This window comes from Ixodes scapularis, unplaced genomic scaffold (genome assembly GCF_016920785.2).
Source record: "Ixodes scapularis isolate PalLabHiFi unplaced genomic scaffold, ASM1692078v2 PGA_scaffold41__6_contigs__length_2269736, whole genome shotgun sequence".
Taxonomy (NCBI): Eukaryota; Metazoa; Arthropoda; class Arachnida; order Ixodida; family Ixodidae; genus Ixodes; species Ixodes scapularis.
Genome location: NW_024609870.1, coordinates 1,120,928 through 1,132,632, shown reverse-complemented (window position 1 = coordinate 1,132,632; position 11,705 = coordinate 1,120,928). Strand labels below are relative to the sequence as shown.

Below are 11,705 nucleotides of genomic sequence, written 5' to 3'. Positions count from 1 at the left end.
AAGCAGGCTTCGATAAAGTTGACCACTCCATCCTATTGCAGAGACTCTACGACATTGGATTATACGGCAACCTGTTGGACTGGGTAACGTCCTTCCTGCTCGGTCGTACCCAGCACGTAGTCTTCGGCGGGCAGAGGTCTAACACCGCAGAGGTCGTGTCAGGGATTCCTCAGGGTAGCGTCCTAGGCCCTACCCTCTTTAACATCTTTATTGATGACATCACTCGGGTCTTAGGTTGTACGCCCCTTCTTTATGCCGACGCCCTCACCCTCGTGCAGCCAATCCGTCGCCCCCTCGATCACCAACTACTCCAAGCGGACCTGGACAATGTTATCGCCTGGTCGGGAAAAAACAGACTTCCACTGAACTTTGCCAAGTGCACTGTGATGCAGATATCCTCATCCAGGCAGCAGCGTTCCGCACTCCCCTGCTACAACCTCGACGGAGTGAACATTTCCAGAACGACCAGCACCAAGTTGTTAGGTGTCAAACTGGACTGTCGACTCAGTTTCGGCACTCACATTGCCGAAGTGATCTCCCGAGCTCGAAGGATGCTGGGTTTTGCTACCCGTGTCTCAAGAGGGGCCGGGTCAAGAACACTGAGGCACCTCTACACCGCACTGGTGCTGCCGCACCTTGAGTACTGTGCCGCAGTCTGGGACCCCCCTCAGGCCACCTTATCCGCTTCTCTTGAAAGTGTGCAAAGACGTGCCCCGTACACTATCTTGCGGTGGCAGACCCCTCATGTCCCCCGGTACCGGGACATAGCTACGGATGATCTGCTGGCACGTGTGGGTTGGAACTCTCTGGCCCTGCGCAGGAAAATCTCCTCGGTCCGGCTTTTGGCAACCTGCCTCCTGCCAGAGGCTCCCGAGGTTCCTCTTGCTCGGCAGCTGCGGCTGAACCGGAACGGTGGCCTTCAACCACTCTTTGCCCGCACTGACCGGCACCGGAATACCTTCGTCATCAGGGCAGTAAATCTGTGGCGGTCCCTGCCATCAGAGCTGACAGCGGGCCTGAGCGAGAAAGAAGATATAAGACCCATCTGCAGGGGGGCAATACCGCACTTGCGGTCCTAAGCAGCACGCAGCCGAGTGTTGTTTTGTTTGTTGTTGTTTTGTTTTTCGTTGTTGTTGTTGTTGTTGTTGTTGTTGTTTTTTGTCGCTCATGTAACTGCGGCACCACAGACCTCCTGGTATGGGCTCCTCGCCTTTTGTGGTGTCGCAACTCTTTCCGAGTTGAATAAATATTATTATTATTATTATTATTAATCCACGAACTTACCGGTGGAAAGATATTCGCGTTCCTTTCGAAACTTTCTTTTTGCATAGCGCGCAGATGTACGGCCTCGCGTTAACGCTAAACTAAACCACATACCCGGCTTCGCCGGTACGGCCAATACCACCTAGAACACAAGGCCTGCGCGTTTCCTCCTCTAAACGTCATCACTAGTAGATCCCCTCAGCGCCCCCTAGCTAGCCCGGATGAGCAACATCGTCTGCTACATCGTCTGCTCCATCACCTGCTTCAGTGGTTTGTGTAACAGATAATGAAACAGATGCTCACGCCGAGTGTCTCTTGCAAATAGCATACGATGAAGTTAGACGTTCACGTGGAGCGTCAAATGCATGAGCGAAATTGCCTTACTGCTGCGCGAAGGGCTGAAAAGCCCTTCGTTGGACGCTGGACGCTGACACTGGACGCCATTTTTGAGGGCGCTGTTTATACCTCGAGTAGCTGCTTCGAAGCGTTCTACCGCAGAACGAGCGCGCGCGCAAGAAATGCGCGTCTCAAAGCCAGGAGCGCGTGCTAGCTCGCGCTCCTGGCCGAGGGAGCGCTCGCGTGCACGCCGCAAATGCACTGGAAGCTCGCTATCAGCTCGCGCTCAGCAGTCACGCACACAGCTGCGGCCGCAAGTGAATGCGACGTAGTTGCGACGCGGCCCCTACTCTCGTCAAGCTTCGGGGTGTTTGCCGCTTGGGGCGGGTCGGGGATCTACTAACGAAACGTCATGCGCAGGCCTTGTCTTCTAGGTGGTATTGGTAGGGCGCGGGTGGGCGCGGTTGAGGAATACGAAACTGCGCAACTACCAGATTTTCGAGATTTCGACAGAAGGGAAGTTAATGCAGCGTAATGACTTTATTGCTTTTTGTAAGCGTTAGAATAGCTCAGAATTTAGTTTACAACGTTAAATTATCACTGTTTATATTGCTGGGAGTTTTCACTCTTCGCGTTTACCATGGCAACGTTGCTTTCTTTCTCTCGTGCTCTGTCGCTCTCTTTTGCGATCGTTCACTCGGGACCCCGGGTGTCGGCGCACGGGATTTGCCACTCCTCCTCACCCACCTTTACCCCCCTGGGCAGAACAGCAGGGCAAGTTGCCCTTCCTAGATGTATCTGTACTGAGGACAGGCGAACCGAACCACAGGATTGAAACGGGTCTGTACCGCACACCATGCTAAACAGATATTTTTTTTTTTTATTTTTTGTCCCATCACCCAGTGCAACACAAGAAATCAGTAGTGCGATCGTTTGTACAGAGATCAGATGCCGTGTCACCTAACGAGCTCCATGGCGCAAATGAGATGACTCATTTACAGGGAGCTTTAGTGAAACGTCACTACCCAAAGCGTATTGCTGACGAGTTCAAAAAACAAAATGAAACAAAATGTGCAACCGTGCGAAAGGGAAAGAGATAAGAATGTAGTGTGCATCCCCTATGTCAAAGGAGTCTCCGAACCTCTCAGTTGCGCTTTGAGGCCCCTTGGCATTCGAACTGTTTTCAAGCCATACAGAACTATTGGAAATTCCGTTTCCAAACCAAAGGACCCAACCCCGGCGAACGTCCAAAGAGGGGTTATCTACAAGATCCCCTGCAGTGACTGCCCAGCGTCCTACATTGGTGAAACCGGACGGAGGAGAGATACCAGACTCAAAGCACACAAGCGTGACGTTACGTACGCATCCCACGCGACGCGACTGAAGACTCAACTGGTGGACCATGCGTGGACAATGGGGCACTTTTTTTAATTTCCGGCCGCGACGCCCTTGGCGTGGGAGGACAGATGAAAGCTCCTAGAATAGCGGTTTTTGTTACACACATCCGTGTGTAACAAAAACCGCGGCCCTCTCCACCAACGTGATAAATAGCGTTGACTTGAGGTTGAACATCGCATTTGCTTTGTAATTACTGAAGATGCCTCCCCATTGGGAGGCGAAACGTCTAATGAAATTGTTCTTTCTGTTATGTCAAGTCGGTGCTCTTATTTTAATTATGACGACTCCCGGCTTTTGGAGTATTTTTGCATCAAAAATATTCGGCCAAAACCACTGATCGAAACTAGGGATGTCGCGAACCTGCCCAGGGGCGAGTTCGACGAGGTTCGACGTTTTCGACCTTTTAACGTGATGGCAGCATGATGGTCGCCAAAGGTTCGACTGAAGTTCGACTTTTGTGCGCACGAAAGCATTAAAAGCGCATATTTTCACTTTTATATGGAGTAAACATTGGTAGCAATTTTATAAAATGTAAAATGAACTACTTCCTAAATTATTTGTTTCCAAAAATTCGAAATATTCGTGAAGAAGCCGGGCAACACTGTCCATAAGTCGAACTTCGTCGAAACTTCGAAAAAGGACCGGTCGAAGGTTCGGCGACCAGTCGAAACTTGAGGTTCTACGTTAAAATCGAGGTTCTACAAAAGTTAGTGACACCCACTCAATGGTGACACCCCTAATCAAAACTAGGGATGTTGCGAACTTTTGTCGAACCGGATTTTTAGGTCGAACCTTTGGGGTTCGACTGGGCCGAACCGGTCGACGAACCTTCGACTTTTCAACAGATTCGACCGGTTCGACTTTGTGGAAACTGTGGCCAGACCTTGATAGAAGCATGTCTGGGTTTGGAGAATTTTTTTTTTTTTTTGTATGCACTGGGTTATTTTATTTTATGAACAGTTGCAATTAAAAGAAACCAATTCTTATCACTGAAGAAGTTAATAACTTAATTTTTTCTACTGAAAGAACCAATCAGCGCTGCCCTTGATACATCCCTTTGCCATCACCATCCAATCCGAAGCCAACTGGCCTGCCTGTCGCGCATGCGCACACGAGTCGAACCTCAATACAAGGTTCGCCGAACTTTCCCTTAGGGGTGTCGCGAACTTTTGTCGAACCGGATTTCTAGGTTGAACTTTCGAGGTTCGACTGGGTCGAACCGGTTCGACGAACCTTCGAACTTTTCACCAAAATAGACCACGAGCGTTTCGCCGCAGTAAGGTTGCAACGCCTATTGGCTGAAAGAAAAAGCAAAAACAAGCAAAACAGCACAAACAGGAAGTGACGAAAATTTTTGTTTTGTTTGTTTTTGCTTTTTCCAATTTTACTTTTTGCTTTTACTTTTCGTTGCTCCAAGTGTTTGTTGGGCGCTTTTCGGAGGTTTCGGAGCGGTCGCGTTGGTTCCATATCAGTGGTTCCAGCGGTCTTTCTTGTATTATACATTGTCGTGTTATGTGCCGCGGTATTGCCGAGTGGAGTTGGTCGTGATATTCAATGCTTGGGAACGAGCGTCGGCAGTGAAGTCCACAGCGCATTCAGCGCATTCATGCAAGCCAGCAACAGGCCCCGTCTCGCCACATGGAGGCTCGTGGGACGCTTGTTCGGAAAGTAAAAGGTGAGTGGAATTTACCTACTGGTGGCGTTCGATCGTCGATTCAACACCGCTATGGTGGAATTTGATAGCGCTTGGCTACCTCACGTAGCGTCGGGGACAAAGAAGAAGATAATACAGATAATCAACGGGAGTGGCATGTGGCTCCCAAGTGCCGCCTGCGCCGCATTTGCATGTTGGGAATGTCAGCTTTTGACGAGCTCGTGCAGTCACAAAAGCGTTCTGTCGAAAGACGGGATTTACAAACAGATCAGGCTTCGCGAATGGCCCTCACGGCGCGTCGAATTTGTGGCGGGTAAATAGGTATGTTGCTGTTCGTCCTGGTAGGCCTGCGATGGTGTTTTCTGCACAAATACTGTATTCTGCCTCGTGGTACATTCACACCTGCCGCAGAACTGCTCAGCGATTCTGCTACAGGTTAATGGCGAAGAGTTGTGCTCTTCCATAGTGTGCATGTTAAAGTGACAACAAATAAGTGCCTCTCTGTTCTACTTCTCCTTTGGTATTCAACTGGTTGTATTTTCTACTACATTTTGTTCAGAAAGCCACTGCGAGATAGGCATTATTGATGTATACTATCCAAAATAATGCTTGAGCATGAGACGAGGTAACAGAAATACTTCTATATGTGCCTGCTTTTTGTATTTTTGCAAGACAAGGTAACGGAAATACTTCTTTATGTGCCTGCTTTTTATGTTTTTGCAATTCACCGGCTAGACCACTCTTCTCATGGTTATTGTTTTGTTGGGTGCAAAATTTTCCACCCCAGGTGTCCGATGCTTGCGGCTGATGGCTTCTACCTACGTGCATCAAACAGCGGGCCTGCACCTTCGCCGAGACAGCAGTAAAACAGTTCTGGGTAACTGCAGCGACTGGGTCACCAATGCCGTTCCACTTCCTGCACTGCACTCCGCATGGGTCAAAGGGCCAGCGCATGCCTTTTATGCGTTGTCGCCAGCCATAGTGAGTATGGCTTGGAGTCACGTCATGCGAGTGAAATGCTTGTCACCTGAGTGACGTCAGTTGGGGGGGGGGGGGGGGGGGGCGCCGCCGCCGCCGCCGCCGTTGGTGCGGCTATGACCGGTGGTCTGCGATCATAGACCACCAAGCAGCATTGCACTGTTCCTGGATGAACTAGCCGCTCTTGAGGAAGAACAGGGTGCTTTGGGAAGAGCTATGGTGTCCGCCTTTTCACTAGCTCCAGCTGTCGCCACAGACATTTTGTCGAAAAGAGCAACATCTATGAATGAGTAGACGGCGCTGAATGGCGACAAGGGGCCTCGCTTCTGACCGAGGGGGTCAAAATAGTCCCGTTTTAACAGAGGTACCTCTTGGGGTATTGTACAACACAGGAAATAAAGGGCCCGAAAGTTTTCTACCTCGACAAGGTGTGGGTTATGGCAGGACCAATACGGCTTTGTTCCGTGGACACCTTCATGTGTGGTGGCACAAGGCGGTCATTGCTTAACCTTGCTTAAAGGGGTTATGACACGCCAAAAATAAAATATTACATAACTATATTGCTAGGACCCATTGTATGTTCCTGTAATCCTGCTAAATTTGTTTTGAAAAAGGCGCGATAATTTCGTGGATAAATCGATTTATATGCGGGCCCCTCAGATCCGGGCGGACCTGGAGGCTGATGACGTAGCCAGCCTCCAGCGTGGTGTCTACTTGCACGCACTCACAGACTTGGCTCTCTTGGCGTATCGAGCCTCAGCTTCCTCGTTTACCTTCCACGTTTCCAACATCCGGTTTGTGACGATTACGTCTACGGCATCGATCGCCTTGTCGAAGTGTTCAACATTGATCGAAGCAGCGATGAGAGTGATTGCTATCAAGAGATGTTGGAAGCTGTTCATTGTGACTGCGACCCGCTGGCGGCGAGCTCCAGCGACGACGAGTTCGCCGTGGTCACCGTCGTCCGGGAATGTCTCGCAGGCGCATGCAGGGTGGAAGGTCAACCGGCCGGGGGGCGAGAGCGAGACTAGCTTTCAGTTTACCGAGGTGTTTGAGCGGTTTTGTTCATACCTCGACGAGAAGAGCTTGGGCGATCATGGGGGTGCCTAGAATGAGAGAGTGTTCATGGTCACGTGGTTTATGGACACCATGGTGTGACTAAGTTGAGCAGTGTTGCCTGGTCGCCAGATGAAAATTATAAAAATTCGTATATTGAATATTGCAATTATCAGAGCTCTAAAAATTGCGTAACTTGGTGTATATACTAAGTAGCCTATGAGCATTCCATTTCAAGAATAGTCTATCCGTTTAATTTTCGTGTCATAACCCCTGTCATAACCCGTGTCATAACGTGTCATAACGACTGGACTGGTCATGGGTGGCGTGCCTGAGAGTGGGACAGTAGACGGCTGTTATATACCAACTTTAGACTTCATTCACCCCTTAACTGACAGGGCACTGGAGGCTACATGCTCGGTGAACCAGCCGATTGTTAGTCTTGCATCACTTATCATGCCCCTTTCTCATACAGATGTGCAGGTCGGACATGAGGCAATAAAAGCTTGGCCCACCAACCACATGGCTCCTACCGCCCTGTCAACGTAGAGGTGAGTTGGTGGGGTCTGCTGAGTGCTTCTGGCGTAGCAGCTCGGCAGTGGTGAGTTACTAGAGCGCAAAATGCAATACTGCACTTTACTCTGAATGCTGCGAGCCATCGGAGCCAATCCAGTGCCGAAGGTGTGTCACGTGGCCTGTCCGTTGGGCGCAACGGCACGTTGAGCACAGTGTCATCTGGCAGCGACAAAGTGTCACAGAGCTTTCTGGACAAGCGGCGATAATCAAGAATGAAACGTGCCCTACATCTAGCTAGCTTCGAGAGTGTTGCACATCGCAGTGTCAAACGAAATGGCAATATCAGTCAACAAGACCGAGTACCGCTTTACGACGAGAGTGAGCCTGCCTCGCACCCATCCAAAACAGTGTGAAACTGGCAAAAAATATTCTAACCCTAAAATTAACTTGGGCTGTTCGTACAGAAGGAGCACGCTTCAGAGAAAGAGTCGTGTGGGCATCCTTGTGTTCCGCAAGGCGTGCCTATCCTTCAAATTTCTTGCGTTTGCTCTGATCAAGCTTTTGGGCACAGTTTTTTCCAGTGTATCGTTTAACAAAAAGTTACAGCTGTTTTGTACTGGGCAGGTTACAGGGACTAATGCCATCTGTAAATATCTCTTACAGCCGTGCTGTTTGAAGTCATCACAGATATAAACTACACGTTGCAGCAACTCTCAATCGCATTCCTGCCCGTCATGTCGAACAGCGTAGCGCTAATTTCAGTTTGAGGTCTGCACTCTTACTACAATGCAGATGGTGACAGCATCATGCTGCACTCGGTAAGTTAGTTTGAGACCGGTTGTTTGTGCGGCACTCCGCAAGTGCGGTGCACTCTATGAGATGACTCGCATAATGCCAGTGCGTTTGAAACGAGCTTGCTATAAGGCCGCCCGCTACTCATGGGATAAGTTACTCATATAGTTTTTGGGCAGCTGATGAGTTATTCCCCCCTCCACAGCAACACGCATTGCTGGTTTTGGGTACGACTTGAAACCGATGAGCAGCTCCGACAACTCTAAGGTGTTTGAAGCGGCAGGAGCAGTTCAGGGACACAATATTTCCACGTGACCTCCCTTGCAGTAGTGGTGATGGTGCGTTCAGTATCAACTCCCTCAGCTCCGAACGGAGTAACTCAACTTGGAGTTCTCAGTGCATTTTAGAACACCTTCAAAAAAATCCCAAAGAAAGCTGTTTTTTTTTTGGTTTTTTTTGTGGATGTCATGTCTGTTGGATTTTTCACTAGCCACTGTTGTTAAACTTCCAGAACTCTATGTGCCGAGAAATTGAGAGAGAGGGGAGGAGAGTGCAGGAATGTCAAAACGCAGAGCTCCGATTGGAGCGATTAGTAGGTAGACCTAAAGCTAACTGCCTTTGTCTGTACTGCACATGCAGAACGTCGGTGTCTAGCGTTTCGCATTCACATTCGAATGCGTTTGACGAGTGCAGTGGAGATGAAGGCAGCCTTTGTTTCTGCTGCACTCGTTGAACACGTTCGACTGCAGAACGCGGGCGTCCGGTGTTTGGCTCTCACATTGAAACGTCCTCGACAAGTGCAGTGGAGACAAAGGCACCTAGCTTTAGGTGTACCCACCAATCCCTCTAACCAGAGCTCGGGTGTCCTGACGTCCTTGCGTGCTCTCTTCCACTCTTCTCCCTCATTTTCTTGGCACATGCATCATGGGCAGATTTTAAGGATGGGGGACTAAAGCCCCCAAGGTTAACTTTTTTCAGTGAAAAATCTACATATGCCAGCTTTTGTTAGGAAGAAATGATTAATGGCTTCCATCCATACTCGAGAACCGAACTAAACGTAATAGACTACTTCCATAAATTCCTGCATGCAACGCGGCGCGCGTTGCACTCTGGGAACTAGTTAGCCAGGGAGGAGAGTGGCACGGTTTCGGTTTCGATTGACACGTCGACAAGAGATACACAGAGCGTGGACCATAAACGGCCGTTATCTCATATTTTCTGGTATCGAGAGCGTCATTTGTGGTCTCTAAACTAACCTAAATGGCCAGACCTCGAATCTTTAGCGCAAGCCCGAGAAGTATAGCTTGTCTTAACGCATGCTTGTTGTATTTTTGTACTTGAACCTTTTTGTTAGCGGTTCGAGGTATGTGGACGAGCCAGTGCTGGGAATGTCGACGCTGCGAAGCTCAGGGATCTTGCTTGTGTACGAATCAACAAGCTGTAGCAACCAATAAGTATGCATACATCGAGCTCGCGCCTTTACATTAGTGTTGCTGATCAGGAAGTTTTTTGGTTTTTTTTTTTCTTTGTGCGTCCATAGACAAAATATAACTTTTTGCAATTACTGTTTTTCTTAATGCGCCTGAGTATGCGAAGTAAAACTCTGACGTGCCATTGAAAAGCTCCATTCGAACACACTTCTCATCTCTTATCTGTACTGCCCCGCAGCACTGCACAAAGTCCCCACCCGCTTGCCTTCCACTAATATTCAACATCACGTATGCGCATAAAGTTATCCTGCAATAATATAGGTACATTCGCACATACAAAAAAAGAAAGCAGAAGTCGAGCACTTGTGTGAGCAATGTCGCACCGTTCGCTGGAAGTGCACTGGACAGGCATGAATTCTGCGGTGTTTTGAACCAACGAAATTATTCAAAGCGCATTTGACGGTTGCTAATGGCCATAATATTGTTATGTGTTTGCTTTCTTTCTGACTGAGTATGCCGAGATAATTTCAGACACACCATTCAGGCACAGATCTCGGGCGTCAGTAAAAGCTCGTCCAAAAAGGCTGAGGAGGAGTTGGGGACGCTTGTTAGGGCCTCCGTCGTAGCTAGCCGATCTTAGCGTTTGCGAAAACTTAATCTTCTATCAGCATAAAATTTGAGTGTGAGATATGTGATAACATGAGGAAGACATCACAGTAACTTTTGTGCAGTAGTGAGGTTGAATTTATTGTTTCCTTAAAAGTTAATGCGCCAATGCTGGGCTTAACTTTGATACTCCTGTGAGGATGTGGCTTGCTTTTCGCCCAATGAAGTAACAAGAAGCGTATGTTTGGCAAACAAAATACGTGTAGGGCTCAAGGTGACCAAATTTCAGTTGTAGTTCACTGGTACTGGACAGGATTACTGACACTGAGCTCAAAGATGCACTCGTGGGGTGAGGTGACTAAGCCACGTCTTACTACGTTTGCATACGCACGCATAATATCCGGTGTTTCTGGAACCAAAAAAAGTGCCCCGGTCTTCGTTTTGTATCGCTCGAGAATGAGTGTATTGTACATTCGTAAAAAAAGTCAGATAATCGAAAACATGAGCAGCGTATTCGGTCGCGGCGTGATAGCATGAGATGAAGCTGCTCAGTAGAAACCGAAACTAAGTGGCCAACAAGTTCCCAGAGGGCACTGCGTGGTATTTCGTTGCGATGGGGCGCGTCGGTTTGGAAGAAGTCTATTGCAACGCCGCCATTTCTCCCACATCAGCCATTAAGGACACTACACGGCTACACTTAGTGGTTCCGTCGAGTCGCTGAAGAGTCAGTGGCGCTGACTCTTTTGTATAGGCTCCCTACGGGAGCCAGAATTGCGTGTTCATCCCCGTAGCGCCGTCTTTCCTGCACGGTATAAGGAGCCGGCGAATGGCAGCACGGTGCGCTCAAAAGCAGAGTAACGTATGCCAGGATGCGTGCAATGTGTACTTTCGTGCACGGCATTTGAGTCTGCTCCTCACATGGTCGCATCTCGGTGTGGCGGTTCGTGGAAAACAGTCATGCAACTATGGCTCCTGTAAAGAGCCTATACAGGAACTCTACATGGCGCCGTCTCGCAGGGCCATTTTGCAGTAGCTAAATAAAACAACTTGTATGTTTTAATTCGTCGCAGAAGGGTGGCGCTCTTATTGTATTTAGTTTGGTCTCGGTGGACGCCAGCGGTCGTGGTTCCAAGAGTGATGAAAAAACGGTTAAAGTACAGGCGAGCTGGTGGATATTTACCATGATGGAACTTAACCCGAGACTGGGGTAGAAACAGAAACTTAAAAGTAGAAGGGACAGAGACAAGTGAAGAAGAGAACGTCTACCCCAGTCTCGGGTTAAGTTCCATCATGGTCCAAGAGTGAGTTTTCCAACTGAGCATTTTCCTTGCATGTTCGGGTCAGATATTGGTTCCTGTTGACCTGATGGACTCCTTTGTTCTCTGCATTCATCATAGGTTACCGTCGTGAATCATGGACCAAGACTGCACTCTTAGGCCCACTCCTTTTTGGTGGATCGGGTCTTGCCATCTTCCCCTTTCGTGGCGTCCTGTCGTAATTAAATAAATTCTCATATTTTTTTCTGACGGTGGTGCATACCTCTTGCCACACTTGACAAAAATAGTGTGGTGAATCCATGCCACGGATTACTGTGAAACATGCGAGAAGGTAATTATTGAGAAGATTAAGCTCCGAAAAGTTCGATGGAAAGACAATAGATATACCCCGTTTAATAT

At 48.7% G+C, this 11,705-nt stretch overlaps 1 long non-coding RNA gene across 1 annotated transcript; it reads left to right on the top strand.

The window, feature by feature from the left end:
* Window positions 1-5,438: 5,438 nt before the first annotated feature.
* On the top strand, window positions 5,439-11,467 carry LOC120840596. Its single transcript, XR_005715579.2, has 4 exons — window positions 5,439-5,632; window positions 7,161-7,236; window positions 7,865-8,019; window positions 11,427-11,467. It is a non-coding gene; the product is annotated as an uncharacterized LOC120840596 (long non-coding RNA).
* The last annotated feature ends 238 nt before the right edge of the window (window positions 11,468-11,705 follow it).